The 19574-nt window shown below is 39.1% G+C and overlaps 1 long non-coding RNA gene across 2 annotated transcripts in view; it reads right to left on the reverse strand.

Annotated features, from left to right (window-relative positions):
* Positions 1-19106, reverse strand: part of LOC114055545 — a 20912-nt gene extending 1806 nt beyond the window's left edge. Inside the window, exons 1-3 of one of the 2 annotated variants that reach the window (XR_003570760.1) lie at positions 19047-19106; positions 17384-17483; positions 8753-8842 (exon numbers count right to left, since the gene is read on the reverse strand). This is a non-coding gene — a long non-coding RNA (uncharacterized LOC114055545). Of the gene's footprint in view, positions 1-8752; positions 8843-17383; positions 17484-18993 lie in introns of both variants that reach the window. The other variant, XR_003570759.1, reaches the window with a different exon arrangement.
* Positions 19107-19574: the final 468 nt, after the last annotated feature.

A 19574-nucleotide genomic window follows, 5' to 3' on the forward strand; every position in this document is an offset into this window, starting at 1 on the left:
CACTCTTGGGCTGACTTTACCCTCTGTGTTACACCAGGATGCTTATCTACTCTCCATATTTGCCATCATATGCACTCAATGTGGCAGATAAAACAACAGAGTTATAGTTACTAAAGCTGTGTGTAACCTCCTGTGCCATGGAGTCAGCTCTCCGTGCAGTTGCAGGTCAGTGCAAGAATGAACTTGCTGCACTGCTACACGTGATGCCCCTGCCATGTCGGGAATCAAACAGCGGGACATGTGTCACAGTCTGGGTCCCAGGAATTTGGGTGTAAGCAATCTCCTTTTACTGTTAGACTGAGTGGTGTGAAAAGTCTTGGAAAATTGTCAGGTGATAAAATGGAGAAACAGAGTCTGGGCTTCTAGAGGTACATGGAGTGGGGAACAAATGGGTTCATGTGAAATCGCTGAAGGAGGCTCAGCAGGTCCTCTGTCTGTGTCCTGGACTCCTGCAGGACAAGGAGAAATGTAACATCTCTTAGCTGTGAGGTGGGTACAGAAGCACAGTGAAAGTCACCTCCTGCTCAGGAATGCTCTCAGAAGTGCTTGCCACATTTTACAGGGAGTTCCAGAAATAGGGGCCAAGGCAGGAGACCCTTTGGGATACTCCAGAAAGTCAGAGCATGGAACTGAGGCTCTGATCATCTCTTTGATCTCACCCTGAACTCAAGCAGTGAGAGAAGTCAAGCCTCTTCAGAAAGAAACGGCACTTCACCATATTTAATAATTCAGAAATAACATCAGCTCAGAGGCTGATTTTGGTTTCTTAATATCTTTCCTCTCTTTTACCTCTTTCCTTTGCTTTCCTCTGCTTTGCCAACAATGTTTTCCACTGAAAGGCTTACAGTGTTTGGACAGTTTCACATTCACACTGGCAAACCCCAGAGACCTGTGGTGCAAAGGAGACACATATAAACTGCTGTGTAGTTGTTTGACATTCAGATGCCTAAAAAGCCCTTCAGAACTAAGGCATTGACCGTTATCTGCCAGACATTATTCAGTTTTAAAATAGTGGTTACGCAGTAGGAGTTCTGGTAGAAACCTCACTGCATTAAAATTGAGGCAGACCAGAACAAAAGAGATGGAAAAAGACAAATTTCCCTGTAAATGTAAAAGAAGGTGCAAATTCTTGTTGCTGGAGATTCGCTGTGGTGTATATTAAAGGCAGCACCATCAGGGAGATTCGACATGATGCATTTGGAATAATGCAAATTTTAATGTTTCATAAACACTTCTATGGCAGGTCAGTCAGAGATGAGGCAAGAGAGTCGTATCTGTTGGGCATTTCTGGAATTCTTTTGGAAATGTTTAGGATGGTGTTTTAAGGGAACATGAGTATCCAAATCTCTAAAGTAGTGCTGAAAATTTCATCCCTATATAATGCTGGACATACTACAAACAGAAAAGCAGCAGCTGTATTTGCCTGCAGCGGAATCAGAGATTCTTTGAGGAGCAGAAACCTTCATTCTCACCTTACAGTTCTCCATGCCCTGATGAGTTTGTCAGAGCTGTGCGGGGAAATTAAAAGATTTGGATTAAATATAGGAGACAATGTTTCAATAAATTATGTGTCTCATTTGACAACAAAATTTGAGGCATAACTCGATAAATACTAATGACAACAGCAAGAAATCCAAACAGATACTCCTTTGCATATTGCTGAAAAATGTGGATCAATGTGCAGGTAGCAAGGTTTGTACAAAAGCTCAGAGAGCCTCTGCTTTCCAGGTGTTGCCCTTCATGACAGTGATGGGGTCCCAAAGGAAGAAGCAATGTTCCTAGACATACTGGAGAACTGCTTCCTTACAGGGTTTGTTTAGCAATCAACAAGAACAGACACTGTTTTCAGTGTGTCCTAGGAAGTGAGCCAGGTATAATAAATAAGTAAGGAGTTGGTAAACATCCAGGGTCTCCTGTTCACAGTATCATCAGAAAAACTCCTGAGGATATGTGCAGAAGTCAGCAGCACAGAAATATTGGCAATGTGGGAACAAAGAACAAGGTAAAGAAAGTTGACTGATATTGCCAGAAGAAACATCTTGTAAAAGTGGAAGACATAAAAGAGAAAGTTAGAAGTGATTTCATTTCAACAAATAAAAGCTATGTTACATCTTACATGCAACATAAGGAGCAAATTTTAAACAAATTTGTAAAGAAAAATATCAATTTTAAGCATGCAAGTTTTGGCTTGTTTACAAGCTTTGGGTAAATATGGCTATGCATCCAGAAATCAAACATAGGCTTGAGGCAAATGTACACTATTTTTTTTTTTTTTTTTTTTTTACGTTTCTCATATGACTAATGACAAGGTCAGCAGTTCAATTTTCACCAATCTGTATGTATCATAAAAGAACAGTGTAACCCTTTAACCCTGTGTGAGAAAATAATTGCATTTTCTCACTGACTAAAGCAACTGCTGGTATCCTCCTTGTCTTGATACACTTGACAGCTTTTTCCAAGTGCTTTGAAACTGTTGGGTTCCTGTTACGTCACGTCTATGGGATGATTCTGCTGTATGGAGGAAAGGATTCTTCTTTTCCATATTCAGATTTGTTCTGTCCTATTTGATGCTCCTTCACTCCTAAATGGAATGGAGTAGGTAGCTGTATTCATTTCATCTCTTCCAGTCTACTAGTGAACAGCCCTATCATGTTATTATTTACCTGCTTTCCCTCTAAATTAATTTCTCATCATGCACATGTCAAACAGAAGCCTTCCTTGCTCCTACTCATCTTGTTTGTGTTTCTTTGAACTGCCTTGTTTCTGCTGTGAATCAGTTGTGAGACAAAGAGGTTTATCTCATCGAACTTTAAATATTAGACATGATCCAGTCTGATTTAACCCTGGCAAGTTGTCCGGTCTATGAAGGAAAACAAGCACTTCAAGAGGGCAACTTCTTTGTATCTGTTTCACGAAGTTTAGTCATCTTTCTTTGGTTCTGACAAATTGAACACCTAGCATTGCTGTAGTTCTTTAAATGTATGAAGACAAAGCTGAACGTAAGGCTTCTTCCTGATGAAGAAGAAACCGTGGGCTATTTATGTGGCCAAAGGAGATCTAGTGACCTGTGCTAGTGGAGGTTTTAGTGCAACTTCTACTAGAGCAAAATGGACCAGATGAATCATGTCCAGATTTCTAGAATGGAGACACCTAGAACACACTCAATGGAAGAAGCAACCTACTGAAACTGGTGAGGAGCTCTGATACAACAGTAATGTATTAATATAAGAAATTATTGCATGAGAGAGAGCACATACCTGGCAGACCAGAGCCATCAGATTTCCAGTGGTGCTTGACATGAAATATGGAGGATTCACTGTAAATTTTCAGCCATTTCTGTTTTCTTGTCTGACTGTTTTGAGCTGTTCTCTATCCTTTCTTTCATTTTGTTTGCTGTGTTTTAGAGCCCACTCTCTACTGATATTTCATGCTGAAGAATTCAGCCTGCCAACCAGATCTGTTTCTCAAGTGACTGCCATTAATTGAAAATCACCCAAAATGTGACTACAGCTACACACAGTAGCCTGCTAAACAGCCATGCATGGCCTGGGGCAGACTCGGAATTTATTTGGCACCCTCGGAGAAAAAAAAAAAAAGGAGCACTTTTACCATCTTTAATTGTAGGTAAGCTATTCTTTGTAGAAGCACGTATTGTACAAGGAATGGGGAATACCATGAGTACCAGTAATACCTTGCATAACAGCAAAAAGTTAAAAGGGAACTTGTTTTTAAGGGCTTCCACAGCAATAGGCTCGGCATCATATGAGCAATCCCCTCAGCCGTCTGAAAATAAACGGCGTTTAATTGACTGGATAAGCAGATCACATACGTTAAAGCAAGGAATGCCCCTTCAACTGTAACTTTGAACTGTAGCTCGCACACCCTTTGGCAGCGCATTTACACAGAAACGTGTACATCCCTTGGCTATAACAGTAATTTTGGCTGCAACAGTAACATGTACACCCTTTGGCAAAGCTCTTGCATAGAGGAGGAGGCAAATTTTTTTTTTTTTTTTTTTGAGAAGTGGAGCGTTTCGCAGTTAAACCCTGGCTGTACAACACCCTCACTTTATTATTGCGAGAGTATCTTTGAAAATATCTTTCAACTCACTGCAGGGAAAAAGTACTGTGTACCATGCACACCATCAGCAAAGAGAAAAAGAGACAGCTTAGGATTCTTTTGGTTTGCAAACCAAATTCTTTTCTTGGATATGCCAGTGGGGATCTATAGCAAGACCACTGAATTAACAGGAATTAATAAATGCTTTCACATCACCAAGTAGATCAGAACTTGACCATTAGATCACATTTATGCACAGGAAATTTCATTCTAAAAGGAAGCATTTATTTAAGTAGCCTACCAAAATTCTTTGTTTGACTCCTCTTTTATCTAAGCAAACTAAAATAATACCAAGAAGGCTTCCATGCAGCAAGTAAGCAGACCCTAAAGTAAAATCCTCAGCAGCACAAGAAGTTCTGTGGATGCTGTCATGAGCATAAATAATATTCACTACAAACCCTTTGAAAGAAGAGCCACTAAATTTGTGACAAGCGACACTAAAGTCTGTGGGAAATCTGTGTGTGTGAGTGTGTGTATGTATGTACATGGGTGTAAACAGTAGTTCATTAAAGGCTGTGTACATTGTAGTGATGAGCCAGCCAATGAAATGAGCCAAAGGGCAGACTCTGACTTGGCTCAGCAGTCATGAATGAAGATGAGCCAAGGAGGAGCAAAGGACATTGCAAAAAATTTGGCACAGGCTCCTGGCAGTCAGTGATCACTTCAGATATTTTTCTTTCAAGGTGTGTACAGGCACATCCAGTGACTCACCTGTATTTATATCCAGAGAGCCAAGACGGACCCATATCTTGGCCCTGAGCTGCAGCAAGTCCCATATTTATAGCCTGTCTTGTTCCAGTAAATAGAAAGCAAGAAGGGGAGCTGCCTGTTAAACAATCATTCTTGTAAAACTGAAGGTTTTTTCAGTGGATTGGAAGTCTACAGAATTGGATCTGACTGATGCAGAACAGCTCTGCCTCTTTGAGGGAGAGAATCACCAGGACGAAGGACTTGTTGTCCACCTGTCCCTACAACATCCTTGCTCCATAAAACCTGCAGTAACTTCACTCTTCACTCGTTGTCACAGCTTAATCAGCCAGGGAAGTAAATCCCTATCACTGATCATCCATAATGAGAGCTCAGAGACCTCAGTGTCTGTCTCCTTTTGCTGCATATAGCCATGAACTTAAGCCTTGCTGTCTCCCTCACGTCTGTTTGCCCACTGAAGTTACTGGGATTTCAGTATATTTGATAGACTCTATTCTACATATTCTATTCCCCATCAGAACTTCCCTGTCATTCCCTTTCAAACTCCCTTTCAATGTAAACCTACAGACCTTCAACTGATAAAAATAAAATTACTTGCTCTCTGCCTAAAGTCACCTTGCCACCTGGAATAAAAATGTGGTCAAGGAGAGACGTGATGAGCCATTATTTTTAATTTCTACTTTATTTTGAGACATATTTGACTGTCATTTTCCCTTGTCATTGCTAAAGGAGAACAAAGGTGGCTAAACATGTTGACAAGCAGAATTGTAAAAGCTTAAGTAAAGGTATAGATTTGCTATAAACCTTACTCAGCATGTGGTAAAAAAGAACATTTTTAAGTGTTGCAGTGGTAAAAGGTTACATTGCAGGTCCTGCAGTCTGGATACCTTTGGGTTCTCACTGGGGCATCCTGGAAGCCCTTCAGTTCCACATGTTGCCTTAAAATGTGTCTATCTGAACAACCCACATAATCCAAACCCACAAAAATTTTTTTATCACTTTGGAAAATAAAGGTAAAATAGTTAATAGATTCGTGGAGTAAACCAAGTTTAACATGAACCGAAGAACACTTTTTCCACTGAAATTAAAGAAAATCAAAAGAAAAAAAAACACCTGATAGTTCCTATGGTCTAGGCACCATTCCTCCTAAAATCCTCAAAAATGGTATTCAAGACTTTCCTTCATGAAATATGAAGAAATCAAGTGCTTTGGAAAGAAATATGTTCTCAGTCTGGATGTCTGTTAGTCCTTCACTTCTTTAGTCTTCAAATCCATTGTCCATACAAATAACCACCGAGCCGGACAGGAGCTACAGAAAAATAGTCACCTTAGATGAGTGAATCATCTACTGGGAAAAGTTATATTAAGCTCAGAAATGCACCTACTGGAAGACCAAATGTTCCTTCTCTTGTTGTCGTTTGTAGTTCTGTCCTGGACCATCAGATTACCTGACCTGCAGTCTTTGTGCAATGGGCAGCAGGTACCTTCTTGTACAGAACTATAAACAACACACACAAAACCAAGGACTCATCACCAGAAGCAGATTATGCCTTAGACTCAACTTGAAAACAGTGTCTTTAATGGTGCTTGCAAAGAGTTTGAATGAGGATAATGAGGTAGTTCTGCAACACATGTTTACAGGTGCTTCCTCTGTAGCTTGAAAAGCAACTTGAGATAAAATACAAGGATGTCTGCTTGAAAAAGGAGACAAATTGGCTTATTAACTTTGCTTTCCTGGCAGTGTTAGCAGGCTGAATATGTTTCAAAAAAAGCAAAAGGGTTTTTTTGTTTTACATCTAAAAATGGAGTAATGAAAACTGTGATACTACATCTACATAGGGAAACATTATGAATATTTATTTCTGTTTTATTTTAACTGGATGTTCCCTGAAGATGAAAAATAAATTTTCATTTATGATGAAAATCCAATTATTCGAAGTCATTAGTCTATTCTCCTTCACTTTCTCTGCACTTTTGCCCATAAAATTCAGGCTTTGAGGAGTTAATTTCTAGCAGAAAAGTAAAAACTTTTTTTCATTAAATAAGTTACTTGCAGATTGTCCCTCTCGTGGAGATGTACACCACATAGCCATACACCCCATAGCTCTCATGGTCATGGGATGAAATGGACATTTTCAGAGTTACCAGCTCTATTTCCAAAGCTGAAATGGACCACGTTGTGCAAGAACATGTTTCTAGCGGTGCAGCCAATTAGCTCAGGGACATGCGCCTACAGTGTTTGCATAGAAGACTTTACCTCTTGATGCTTTCTGAAAAAAATAATTCAGCATGAAAACTGAGTTTAAAATCTACTTTGGAGTTGAAACCAGCTTTGATACAAAATTTTAATAAGCTTAAAAAAAAAAGATTCTCTTTGGAGAAGGAAAATGCATCTTTGAATGCCAATACATGCCACTTAATCTACTCTGCATAAAACATTTACCTTTACAATCGACTGAGAAGTTTTCATCCATCTGGGTATCAGACTGAACCTGGTTTTCATCAGCTTTGCTGGGAATTAAATCCATCACATATTCTCAATTAACCTGTTAATTGCACATCATCTCTAAAAAACTACATGGATTTTTCCTAATTTTTACACGTAGTCTGATAGTAAAACATAAGGCTTAGAAAATGACATTTGACTGGCTAAGAGGGGACAGATCCAAGAAGATCTGTGTCGCATCTTCCTTGAATATGTGTTTTCTTCATTTACTTAAATAATATTGCTTATAGAAATCAACAATTAATGGCTATAGACACAATACACCTGAAGCAATGTATTTTGTGGCAAAGCTTAAAAAATTCAAACTCTCAGGTAATGCCAGGACAAAGTTCCTTTCATCTTTTTGCAACTCCCCTATGAATATTCCCGTATCTAGGTGATTTTTATTCCCTTCAGTAAAGATAGGCCAGTATTTTCTCTTAAACCTTACAGTTTTATGTACAAAATCAGTAATTACTTTGAATAGAAGCCCACCATACCAGCTAAGAACCAGGCACATAGCTTAAAGTCTTAATTTGAGGATGACTAAATATTCTATTTTAAAACTAGTTTCATTTGATAATGACTACTTAGAGCTTGATCTCATTTCTTTTGCCAGTTGGATGACAGTAGCATGGCTATTGCTGAACACTGCAATGCCAAAATCCTGCCTTTAGTAAAGGATCCAGTTCTTACCTGTGGAAGAACACAATGGGCACATACGCAGACAAAAGGTTCAGACGGGTTTTGAAAGGGAAATATTATAATTTCTTTCTATGAATAAAATTACCCCAAAAATGATATCACATTTGCAGGGCTCATTAAAAGGTGAGATGTACTTGCTTCTCATTCTTGAAATGTATGTTATGTCTAAAAAAACCTCCTGAATACCCACAAATACTGGAAGAGAGAAATCACCTCTGAATTCAACAGTATTTAGAGATACCATTTCAGTTCAATGCAATGTAAACTAGTTTTTTTCACCCATTATCATATTATTTAAATAAGTGCTACTGTTGCTATAAATCTATCTTAATCATGAAATCAAAGTTCCCTTTGCATATACAAGAGATCTTGAAAACTGGCTGAAAGTCTGCCAGATCGTTCCCAAAATACGTAATCCTTGTAGAGGTTATTCTCAGAGCAAACCAGTGACTTCAAAACCCAAATATACTCTCTAAATCTCAGTGCACCAGACTGCAAAATATCTATCCAAGGCTCCCTCACAGACCTGAGATTACTCTGTGTAAGTCACAGGTAGGTGTTAAATTCCTCAGTATACCATCTGTCAAGTGACAGACACTGGCAGAGATTGTTCTTTATTCAGCTTTTTTTTCTCCTCTCATGAAGCTACTTTCAATTTTTTCCCTCAGTATTTATAGGAGACAAACAAGCTGCTGAGGGTTTATGCTTTGTTTTTTACTGTTAGAGCTCTCTCACCTTTTCGCTTCAGTCTCAGCCACTTGTGGTGGCCACATCTTGCCAGGTTGGGAATGATGCATCTGATGGATCTGATGGAGTGCAGTACCTCTGAAATACAATATGTGAAGAAATACCAGTTAAATATACCACAAGGGCACGGCACCCTGCCAAACCTTGTAAGATTTGACTGTAGACAAAGTGCGCAGGTTGAAGGTCTTCCAGTGATTGAAATGAGCAAGACAGCATTTCAGGATTTGCCGTCCTTGCAGGCTGGGCCCTTAGTATTGCATTAAACATCACCATATGCAGAAGCATAAAGTGGCATCTGTTTTGTTATGGCTCAATATTTATGATGAAAAAGCCCCTGATGACAGTGCAGAACTTTCAGTACAGTGCAAAATTTCTTCTACCTGAAAAGTCTTATTTAAGAAGGCTGCCTGAAACAGTCTCTACTATGTGCCTGCAGGGGGTCATATTTGTCCAGATTCATATGGCCAAAATTAGGTAAGACTTTATCCCTCACCATCAACTGATCAGACATTAACAGCCTGGATCTCATCACTGTGTGTGCAAGCAAAGAAAGACACAATTAACTGTAGCTTAATTAGCATCCATCTTCTATTTTAAGACTAAGGCCTTATGTCTTGTGGGGTTTTTCTGTCCATGGTACGTGGTCATAAAAAAATGTTGACCTGCAGCTTACTTATAGAAATATTTAGCACATATTTGCAAAAGGAATCTGCCAAAAAGTTGATTCTGCCAAACATTTGTAGACTGTTGTGATGACCCACTAAATGAAGAAACCTTAGGGGTCATCACAGCTGTCACTGATACTGGAAGGAGGCATCTCAGAACCAGCACCACTGCAGCATGTGGGGAAGACCACCTGGTTCCAAGGACATTAAGCAGGCTAAAAATATAAACACTTAAGTTTTTTTGTATTTAGGGACGCTTTTTTTTCAGACTGACCATTTGAAAAAGAAGACAAGATCATTATGAAAGCGAGAAACATAAAATTTTTTTATGAGGAAATGTACTCATCAGAAATATAATCAGTACATTCTTCTGACTAATATGATTTAGATGTAAGCCCTTTGATGATATTTGTTACAATACAGAAGGTACTTCTTTACGTGACACCGGATATGGCAGGGCTTGATTGCTGTGACTGAGGGCTTTAGGCGTTATATAATGAAAGACTTAAGATTTCAAAAAATCCCCCAAATCATAAACAGAGTTTCCTGGCTCCCGTTTGCCTTTGAAGGTGACAGGATTGTTTTGCCTACATAAGCCACTAGGAGTAGCTCCCCGTCAGACTTTGTCTGTGCTCATATTCACTTGTGTCTACCCGGTCTCCTTTTCACATTCATCTGTGTTTGTAAGGACTGTCTTTGCATTGTGGCCTTATCTATGATAGCATCTCACCCAGCAATAGTATACACTTCAGAGCATTGTCCTGTCTCCAGAGCCTGCCCAACCTCTCCATGAGAGCTGATGGACTTACAGTCATTTCTGTGTACCTTCAGGAGCCAAGTTGGTACAATTCTCATGACACTCATGAGTAGGTCTTTTAGTCTTCCCAAATAAGAATAGGGAAATAAGTCAGTCTTCTTCAGGGACAGGAAGAAGTCTAGCAGCAGGACTGGTCCTTCATTTCCTTCCCTCAACCCTTCAGGGGTTGCAAATTTTCCAGTCTTATTTACCCCTAGACTCTTCTTTCTTCTCATTCTTTTTCTTTTACTATGTCTCCTTTTCTAGTAATTAATTTATGATTCAAAGGAAAAGCCTTGTGGCCCTGTGGATGATTTCAGTCCTGATCAGTCAGGTAATTTTAGTGGATTGGGAAGTCACTTGAGTTGGGAAGCTGGGAGGAGGCTGACTTCTTTAGGAGAACTACAAAGCCAAATACCTCAAATAAAAGTGAATCTTGTGAGCCATGGAACCCACTTTTGGATCTGAATTCCCACACTGTCTGTGAGGTTTCACGTGCCATGGATCAGTCCATGTCTGAAATGAAACACTGATATTTGCCACCCTCGTCTCCATTTGTCACCATCTCTCCATTCAGGCTACTTTCTTGAATCTCTATTTTTAAAGTTACACAAAATAATCAGCCGACTGGCAGCTACCAAAGAGAGTGATGATGCACTAACCTTACTAGTTGAGCTGACTCCCATTATATACACTCATAAGACGACTGTCCTGCATTGGATGTCTCTTTGGTCACACAATTAGAAAAATAAGTAAGTTCAGTTCTGGGCACATAACACTGATTGGAGAAAGGGAGGGGAGCTGGAGAGCATTTCATGGGAAATAACACATATGATTAAGCACTGGAATGATTGATTTATGATGAAAGATTAAAAGAACAGAATATGTATAGCTAAAGGGAGACATGCTGAGTGCCTATGAGTAAGTCAGCGGTGTAAGCACCAGGAAAAAGAGGAGAAGATTGCAGGGGCCTATGAAGTAACATGACGGAAAATCTGAAGCAAAGGATATGCTGGTGTCTGCCAGGAAAAATTCAAGAGGCAAACTCTGGGGAAATGACCTCTAGATGAGACTGCAAAACCACTGCTGCAGCATGTTTTGTGACAGTGACAGTCTTTGGTGTGGACTTGCTTGAAAGCTTAACCAAAAAGGCTTACCAGTTATGAAGAAAGGAAAAATAAAAGAAAACATCTTTCCTGCGATACCAAAAAAATCGCAAGTTTGCAACTGTGAAAAAGTTGGGGTTGAAAGGTGGTATCAGGTTAATCCCATCTCTATTACTCTTGCAGAAACTGTCATAATTACCTTTCTATACAAACTCCTTCTTGGGGACACCTGAGGAAAAGCAGGACTTACAAGCCTCAAATTTAAAGTGTTTGAAATTAGATTTTGGCTATGACAGGTGTGAAACTTTCTTATGAAAAGAAATCCTTGCCATTTACCATCTTGTTAGCATTTGAAAATCCTAGCATAGAGTCTGTCTAAAGTGTATTTTTGCACTTTAATACATAATATATTCTTCTGAGAGAGGATGCAGAGCTGGTACATGCAATGAGCTGCTCACTTGCTGAGCTCCAGAGGCCCTCCTCTTTTCTTTTACTTAAAAAAAAAAAAAAAAAATCATAAATCCAGGAAATGAATAACTCTGTAAACAGACTTCAGTGCTACATACTTTCACATGCTAAAAGGTACTAAACTCAGAATTAAGGTTAAAAATGAACTTCCCTGTGCCCAGGAGTGAATAGCTAAAAAGGGCACATGTATTATAAAATACGATAACATATTGTCTCTGAACTAATATTATTTCTGTATCTTTAGGTACACAGGAATAGTAACTTGTGGCTGTTCTTACTGTTTCCCAGATTAAGGGTAAATAGAACCAGGGAATGTCTTTTGTACAATAGTTACCTAGTAAAACTCTACTTCAACTACAAACTACAGGTGACGTACGAAACACAGGAGTGAGTAAAACATTTCTGGAAAACCTATTTACCCAAGTTGCACAGAGAGAAGAGAACTTATCATGTAAAAACATCTTGCTTTGATATGCTAGAATATACAAATATGGGAGGAGGTAAGGTGGGGCTAGCAAGTGATACAGAAGTTAATCTATGGTTTAAAAAAAAAAGAAAAAAAAAGACAGCACAATGGAAAAATAGATTCAGTGCCATGCATGAAGGAGGCAAAGCTTGGCTTGTCTATTGCTTAACCTTAATGTTGTTTTAAGGTAATTTTTATATTTCGTAATAACAGAGGAGATAAGCAGCACCTACAAAGACAGGTGAAAGCACTGCGCTAACCTAGAGCCATGTAAGGGTGTGGGCAACAGGACATCAGCTGATCCAGGAGTGTCAAATCCTGGCCAGGGAGGCATGGGAAGGTTATCCAGAGCCATGATGGACCTTACCTGTGCTTTTGTCTTTCTCTGAAGTGGCTCCATAAAGTTATAGAATACTGCTAGGCATGAGCATGTCCTATGCACAACTCTGCGTCTCCAGCCCTCCTTTCCCTCACTTGTAACGTTGCCTCTGTTGTACAAGCACGTTGTGAGGATTTTGTGTCATGTATTTTGGAAGTTGTCAGAAGCCAGAGTGGAGGAAACCTTTCGCAGAACTGCATGATACTGTTAGCTAGAAGTTATAATACATGTTGCTGCTGAGGAACAACAGCATTGCAATCACATCTATTTTTGGTTGGAATAAAAGCCGGCAGGAAAAATTGAGAAGCTTATTAAAAAAGTGCTCAGGATACTGGATAAGATGTTCTTCATTCTCATTTTTACTATAAAACCAGAAATTCTATTCTCTAAGAAATTAATTCAGACTGACATCACATCCTGGCAGGAACACTTGTCAACCTCCCTTCCCACTCTGCACTTGCAGTGGAACTGGCACATCTGTTGGTGTTTTGGTAGAAACTTTTGTCATCCCAGTTATTTGGACAATATAAATGTGTGTTAGCAATGATTTTGGTTTGTTTCTAACAAACAAGTGTACAATTTGGGGTCTACCATCATTATAGAGGACTATGTTAAAGAAAGAAATAAAAAAAGCACATGATTCTCCTCTCTAACAACATCACAGCCACAGGGAGGTAAGTGAAGAGGCTCGGCGAGTGTAAAGGCCATCAGTGATAAGAAATAGATGTGTTTGACTCCAGGATGACTATCTTTTCCTGACAGTTAAAGACAGTCTTTATGTGTCAAGAGGACAATACTGGAAAATGCATGATAGGACACATAGGATATGGACAGCTGCCAGGCCTCTGAACAGCTGTGTGGTGTATAAGAATTACTGCAGCTGTATTTAAACTAGAAATTAAATCTCTCTCTCTTTTTTTTTTTTTTTTTTTTTTTTTTTTTTTTTATTTAATCTGTTCAGGCTTTTCACTTACCCGAAAGGAAACATTAGCAATTACGAAATGTTTATTTCCCCACAAGACATGCCGTTTTCTTTCTGCTGTCTGTGATCTCTGATGTTCGGGAGACATCACTGCTCATCCTTAGCACTGTGCACGTAGAGCAGGGGAGATATCTGCTCAACCTGCTGTGCTGAGGGGGGAGCAAGGCATTCAAACCCAGCTTTGCACCACTTTAGGAACAACTTGAAAAGGAATAAGGAATCGGTTCTCTCCTGGTGTTTTGGAAACACTGGGAAAGAATCTGATACCAATGTGTGTTCAGGATCCTTATGAGGCAGAGAACTTCAAGGCAGGTTCCCGCAGCGTGACTGATCTGATAAGCCTGGTGGGTGTGTAGGAGGTGGAGCAGTTCTTCTCCAGATTTGGAGGTACTTCACTCACGTTCGTGAAAAGTTTGCTCAGAAGAAATGAACTTATCACAGTGGAGCTGGGACAGATTTAGTTTTGCCTGATCTCTAAACTCACATATTCCTCTGAAAATTTTGTTTTTAAAAAAGTAAATTTAGAATCACATGAAGTCAAGAGGGGACACCTCATCCTAAACTTTCTCTCCCTGTCTCTGTCATTCTGAATAAGTGGAACAGAAAACTGGGAAACATATATGTGAGTTGTTTCTAGGGAAGAAGACAGAAAAGCCCCATGAATTACACAAATTATTGGCAAATTTAGATTCCATAAAGGACACCTTGCCTTGTTGTGGTATGCTTGGCTGTTCACTAAGGCCAGTCCATAAAGGAGGTATTAGGTGTCCTCTACAGTGTGGATGCAGTTGCTGGTTCCCATGCAGACCATCAGCTTTATTACTGCAGGAGCTAAACAAGATAGTAGTAGGTACCTGTGGTTTTGGAATGAAGATTCTTGGGTTCTCCCTACAAAGCCACATCTACAGTGTGTGGTTTGGCTGGCAACCGTGGGTTCTGATTTGTATGCAACCCTGTGGACACTTCTAATTTAATGTTTCTATGAAAGGTTAACTCTGTGGCCACTTTTAATTAAAGGAGATTTCCGGTAAAATTAGTCAACAATTTTTGTTACTGGAGAGAGAGTACAGAGGCGCACTAAAGAACTTTTGAACAGCTGTTGTGAAAATAAATGGTATAAAATTTGGTGCTTAATTGTAAAAATTAAATGCTGAAATTTTCAATTGATATGAATTCTCAAACTTTCCTTTTCTGTTTTTCATTACTGTCTCTGTTATTAGGGTTAGATCCACTGGAAGGGAGAGGAAGGGGTTAGAGACATAACAGCTCCAGGCTTGCAAGGCAGCACTGTCATTTTCAGGTGTCCCTTTGAATATAAAATTTAGGTGTCATAACATCCATGGGGAGGAGATACCAAGTTCACTACCTGCTTGTTTTGAACACAGATCTTACTATCTTCCAGGAGGGATATTGTACTTTGTGCTAGTACATCTTCCTGCTTGAACTCCTAAACACTTCATTTGATGAGGGCTGGTCCAACAGACAACTAAACCTAAGTCATCACCAACGATGATATCCACACCTCAAAAACGGAGTCTGATATTATTTATTATGATATAGTAGAACTCCATCTGTTCTGCAGAAGGGGGAATGGCCTCATATCAGGAAAATAAATAGGGGATAAAGTATGTCTTTGGGTTCACAGTTAATCATCTAAAAGTTTTTATGGTCTAAATAAAAAAAAAGTCTCACTTCAGTTAGCTATGAAAAAGGGCAGAGATAAAAATTTACTCTGGAATGGAAATTGGTTTTCTAGATTAGAAGTATTGAAATTTTGAATAATACCTGTGAATAATGCCTCGTGAATCAGAGAGAATGGCAAAAAATCATGGATATTTCCATGGCTAGAAATATAGAAGTTATCAAAGTTCAATAAATAAAATTATTTTCTTTTGAGAATTTCAGATGCTTTGTTATGGCTCTAATCACTTCTTTTTTTTTTCTTCCCACTGTAATTAGCTGATCTTAAAGATGTGCAAACAAGCTGCCACAAGTGTTTGGCTACTTAGTAATAACTGTGCACCTTCTTACCTATCAGTAAATGTAAGATCATTTACTTCCAAGAGGGGGAATTCAGAGGAGGGATAGGCAACCTCAAATTACCACACATTTATAACCATGTACAAGTCTCCCCACAGGCAGTTACCACAGATGCGCTAAATTACTGCAAATTCAGACTCCAGCTTGCATCATATTAACCACAGTATGTGCCTATCTTTACATTTTAAAACAAAACATAATTTCTAGCCAGAAGACACCCAATTCTTATATAGTGATGTTAAACCGAAATGTTTAGGCAGCTGGAAACAAACAAAACATCATTTTTTTGCGAACTTCAGAACTTTGTTGATTCCACTCCTTTTCTGCAGAAAGTTTTAGCTTCAACCGCTCTTTAATATCCTACTGGTATATTTTTTGCCCGAAGTAATTCTCTACAATCTCAAGGTAAAATGCCTTTTTCCTCTTGAAGTTAGTGGAAGAATATAATTTGATTTCCATCAGGAATTCCTATCAGTTCCTGGAAATGTAGAAGCCATTTTCTCATTCTTCTTCCCATAAGATTCATGCTACAGATTTTAAAGTCTGAGGCTTTTTTTCCTGTTACTCTAAGGTCTGTGGAATTTAGAAGCCTTCAGTGAAAATCAGGTTACAAAAAAATCAGCAAAAAGCCAGAAATCTGAAGAAATATGAGGATTCTGATAATTTATGAACAAAGACTGGCAAGACTTGAAACCCATAATGGATCTAAGAAGGTGCAGCACTCTCTATACTGAAACAATATAAACCTGGACAAAACTCCAGGGTTTGTTGTGTCGTATCTGAACCACGTGCTGTTGGAAGATCAGCCATATTCATTTTCTAGTGCTCACCTAGAGACCAAACCTCAGAGCTCAGGAGTGTGAGTTCAGTTAGGGTTGTAGGTTGCCATTTTTACTCTGTAAGCCATGTTATCTGCAACTGATTTTTTTTTTATTTCTTCTGAGCTATGACCAGAACTTTTGATCGCACATCCGTCTCCCTCCCTTGGGGAACGTCTGTGGGACAATCTCTGCTGGAAGGGAATAACTCCACCAGGAAAACTAGGGCAGTTCACACCTTGAACTGTTAAGAGAGGAGCCATGGGTTTGCACAGTCCATCTCTAAAATGGGTTTTATGTTGCTCACCTGGAACATGTTAGTCTTCACCAGCAGGTAACTTTTATTATACCTGTTCAAAATACTGGATGATCAGGCACTGCTTGGTTGTTATTGCTGGCCCCATTTGACTTGATGAAATGTAGGTCTGAACTTCATTGTTCATCACGTTACTACCCGATATGCCAGATGACTGAATTAATTTTATCACCTCAGTTAAATGCATTTTTATCAATATTGTTGAGATTCTGATCTATTTAGGAATTCTTCAATTCTAGTGTCCACATTCAGTGATTATTGTGGGAGCCATATCAAAAGTTCTTTCCTATTACTTTTTTTTTTCATTCTCAAGAGAGACAATGTGTATATTTTAAACAGGAGACATTAAGCATAGGCTCATTCAGGCTGGGAAGGAGTTGGAGAGGTCTCTGCTCCAGCCCCTTGCTCAGAGAAGAGTGATCACAGCATTCAGACCTCCACAGAGCTGTGTGAATTCAGGGACTTATAGGGAAAGTTATAAAATTGAGGAAACTTTGGGGATTTACTAGCATCTCCATATACTCATTGCCTGGCTAATGACATTTTAAAAGTAATACAGGCTTGTGAATCATAGATAATCTACCTGTGTACTTGCCAATCCAATTGTCACTTTGATTCACTTTAATAACACTCATTTTTGCTCCAGTTTTTGTATCTTACTATTCACCTGCTGTCTTCCTCACCTACATGGAAAGAATGAAGTGAATTAAGTAGAATCAGTCTGCACAATCAGAGCTGAAGCCTCCTGAGTTGAAAAATGACTCACATTTATCTGCTGGCATCTCTCCTCACAAATCTCCTGCAGCAACATCTCTCAAATTCTCTACTAATTGAGCCATTTTCTGAATTTTAGCAGTGAATGGGACTTAGTGAGACAGAGGCCAGCTACCATATGATACTTGTCATTAGCGGGAACAGCAGTTTTCCTAGAAGACTTTTGATTAAGGTATATTGAAAGTGAAGTTGGAGAAGTGTAGTTTACTGCAAGCCTATATTAAGCATTGACCTTCATGCTACTCAGTAGTAAGCCAAGAAGAGAAGATGTTAAAATACAATGGAGAGCTTAAAGATAAGTGACTGTAAGTAAAAATATATACTGGATTTGGGAAATGTGTGAGTATGTTTTCAATAAAAATATTAATGTCACTGATATTAAGGTTTAGACATACACACATGGTCTATCTAGTTCTCTAGGCAGCTAAAATGACATGTTCTTCCTCTCCTGTACTATGCCTCCAGCTGCACTGTCTTTCCTACTACATTTTTGTAAATGGCTTAATTCCACAGCCCCATTTTTTGTGGTCTATTAGGATGGAGCAGCAGGTGTTCATCAAAAACTCTCAGGGTCACTAAGAGCACCCACAACAAAATAAAAACGTACAAAGGATCAATTCAGGTGTAGCAAGGCTGGTTTTTTTCCCTTGTGGTCAGAGAATCCCTCCCTGATAGCTAACAGACTCCAGTAACGCCAAAAGGAAGCTTTTCTGCTAGAAGGAAATTGCAGTGCAATAAAGAGTGTGAAAATCAAACCGTACTGAAGAAGATTATAAAAATCATTCTGCGGAGATAAAAAAAATGTCTATTCTGCCCAGAGCTGTGCTTGGTATCATTAGCTGGTTGCAGGTGCCAGCAGAAAGCAGGTGAGTAGAGCAGTGCCTATTCCTGAGCTGTGTACTTCTGGCTCTGCCAGTCTGCAGGTTAGAGCCTTCCTGAGAGGAGGATTTAGCTGTTTCTTGGTGTTTGAAGGCTAATGGTCTTTGTTTTATCCGCTTTAGACACTATGTGTCCAGAAAATCCTGCAGCAACGTGTTCCACAGTATAATAACTTGGTAAGTGAAAAAAACCTCCGTTGTTTTATTTGCTTTGATTGTTGCAATTGCTGATTCTTTTGTGTGTCTGTTAATTTCTGTTTTACCAGTAAAGGTAAATAATCATTCTGATTTACTTTTTCCATGTAAATTTTAAGTTGTATAGACTACAATTGAAATCAATGTTCTTAAAAGTCTTATCCAACCTAAATGGTTCTATGATCCTATGAGACATTTTTTTCTTCTTCTTCACCTTAGTGTAGGTAGAAAAGCTCCTGCTCAAGCTTACTGGCATGAGTTTTCTGGACAAATGTGTTTATACACATTCTGACAAGAACAATTCTTTTCCTTCAATTACGCTGTTACGATTTAGAAGACAACAAACCTATGGAGGTAAAGTCAGAGGAAAAGGTGGCCAGAGTTTACTTAAACTCTCACCAGCTTTCTGTGCTCATCTGATCCATATCTCTGATCATGCTGCGATTTATCCCACAGTAGCTGCAAGGAATATTTTCCACATCACTTGTAATACTGAAGGAAAAGTCCTGACTCGCTTTTAAACATACTCCACCTTCCTTTTTATGAGTGTATGTATATATTCACCCAGCTACACACACCCCTAAACTGAAAAAAAGGAAAGTTTTTTCCTCTTTCATCAAGTTTCTACTGTGATGCGTTCACTTTACATCCTTGGATCTCAGTTTTGCAATTGAATCTAATAGTGGAGATGATCTTGGATTCTGCTGATGGATGGATTTTAAATCAACGTGTACAGGACTGGATCCATGTTTTTATTCTCTCACAAAGACACAATCAGTCTTAGGGGCATCTGTTAGATGTACAGCTGAAACTTTCCCTGATCTGTGAAGTGTCCTCAGGTGTTGCCTGCTGCTGTTTCCTTATGACCAGAGCCATCCTTTTCCCCACACAAATTCCCATACAGGTGGACGTTGCCATGCGATGATG

This window comes from Empidonax traillii, unplaced genomic scaffold (assembly GCF_003031625.1).
Source record: "Empidonax traillii isolate 1590-97213 ecotype Southwest subspecies unplaced genomic scaffold, ASM303162v1 scaffold58:size1836614, whole genome shotgun sequence".
In the NCBI taxonomy this organism is placed as follows: Eukaryota; Metazoa; Chordata; class Aves; order Passeriformes; family Tyrannidae; genus Empidonax; species Empidonax traillii.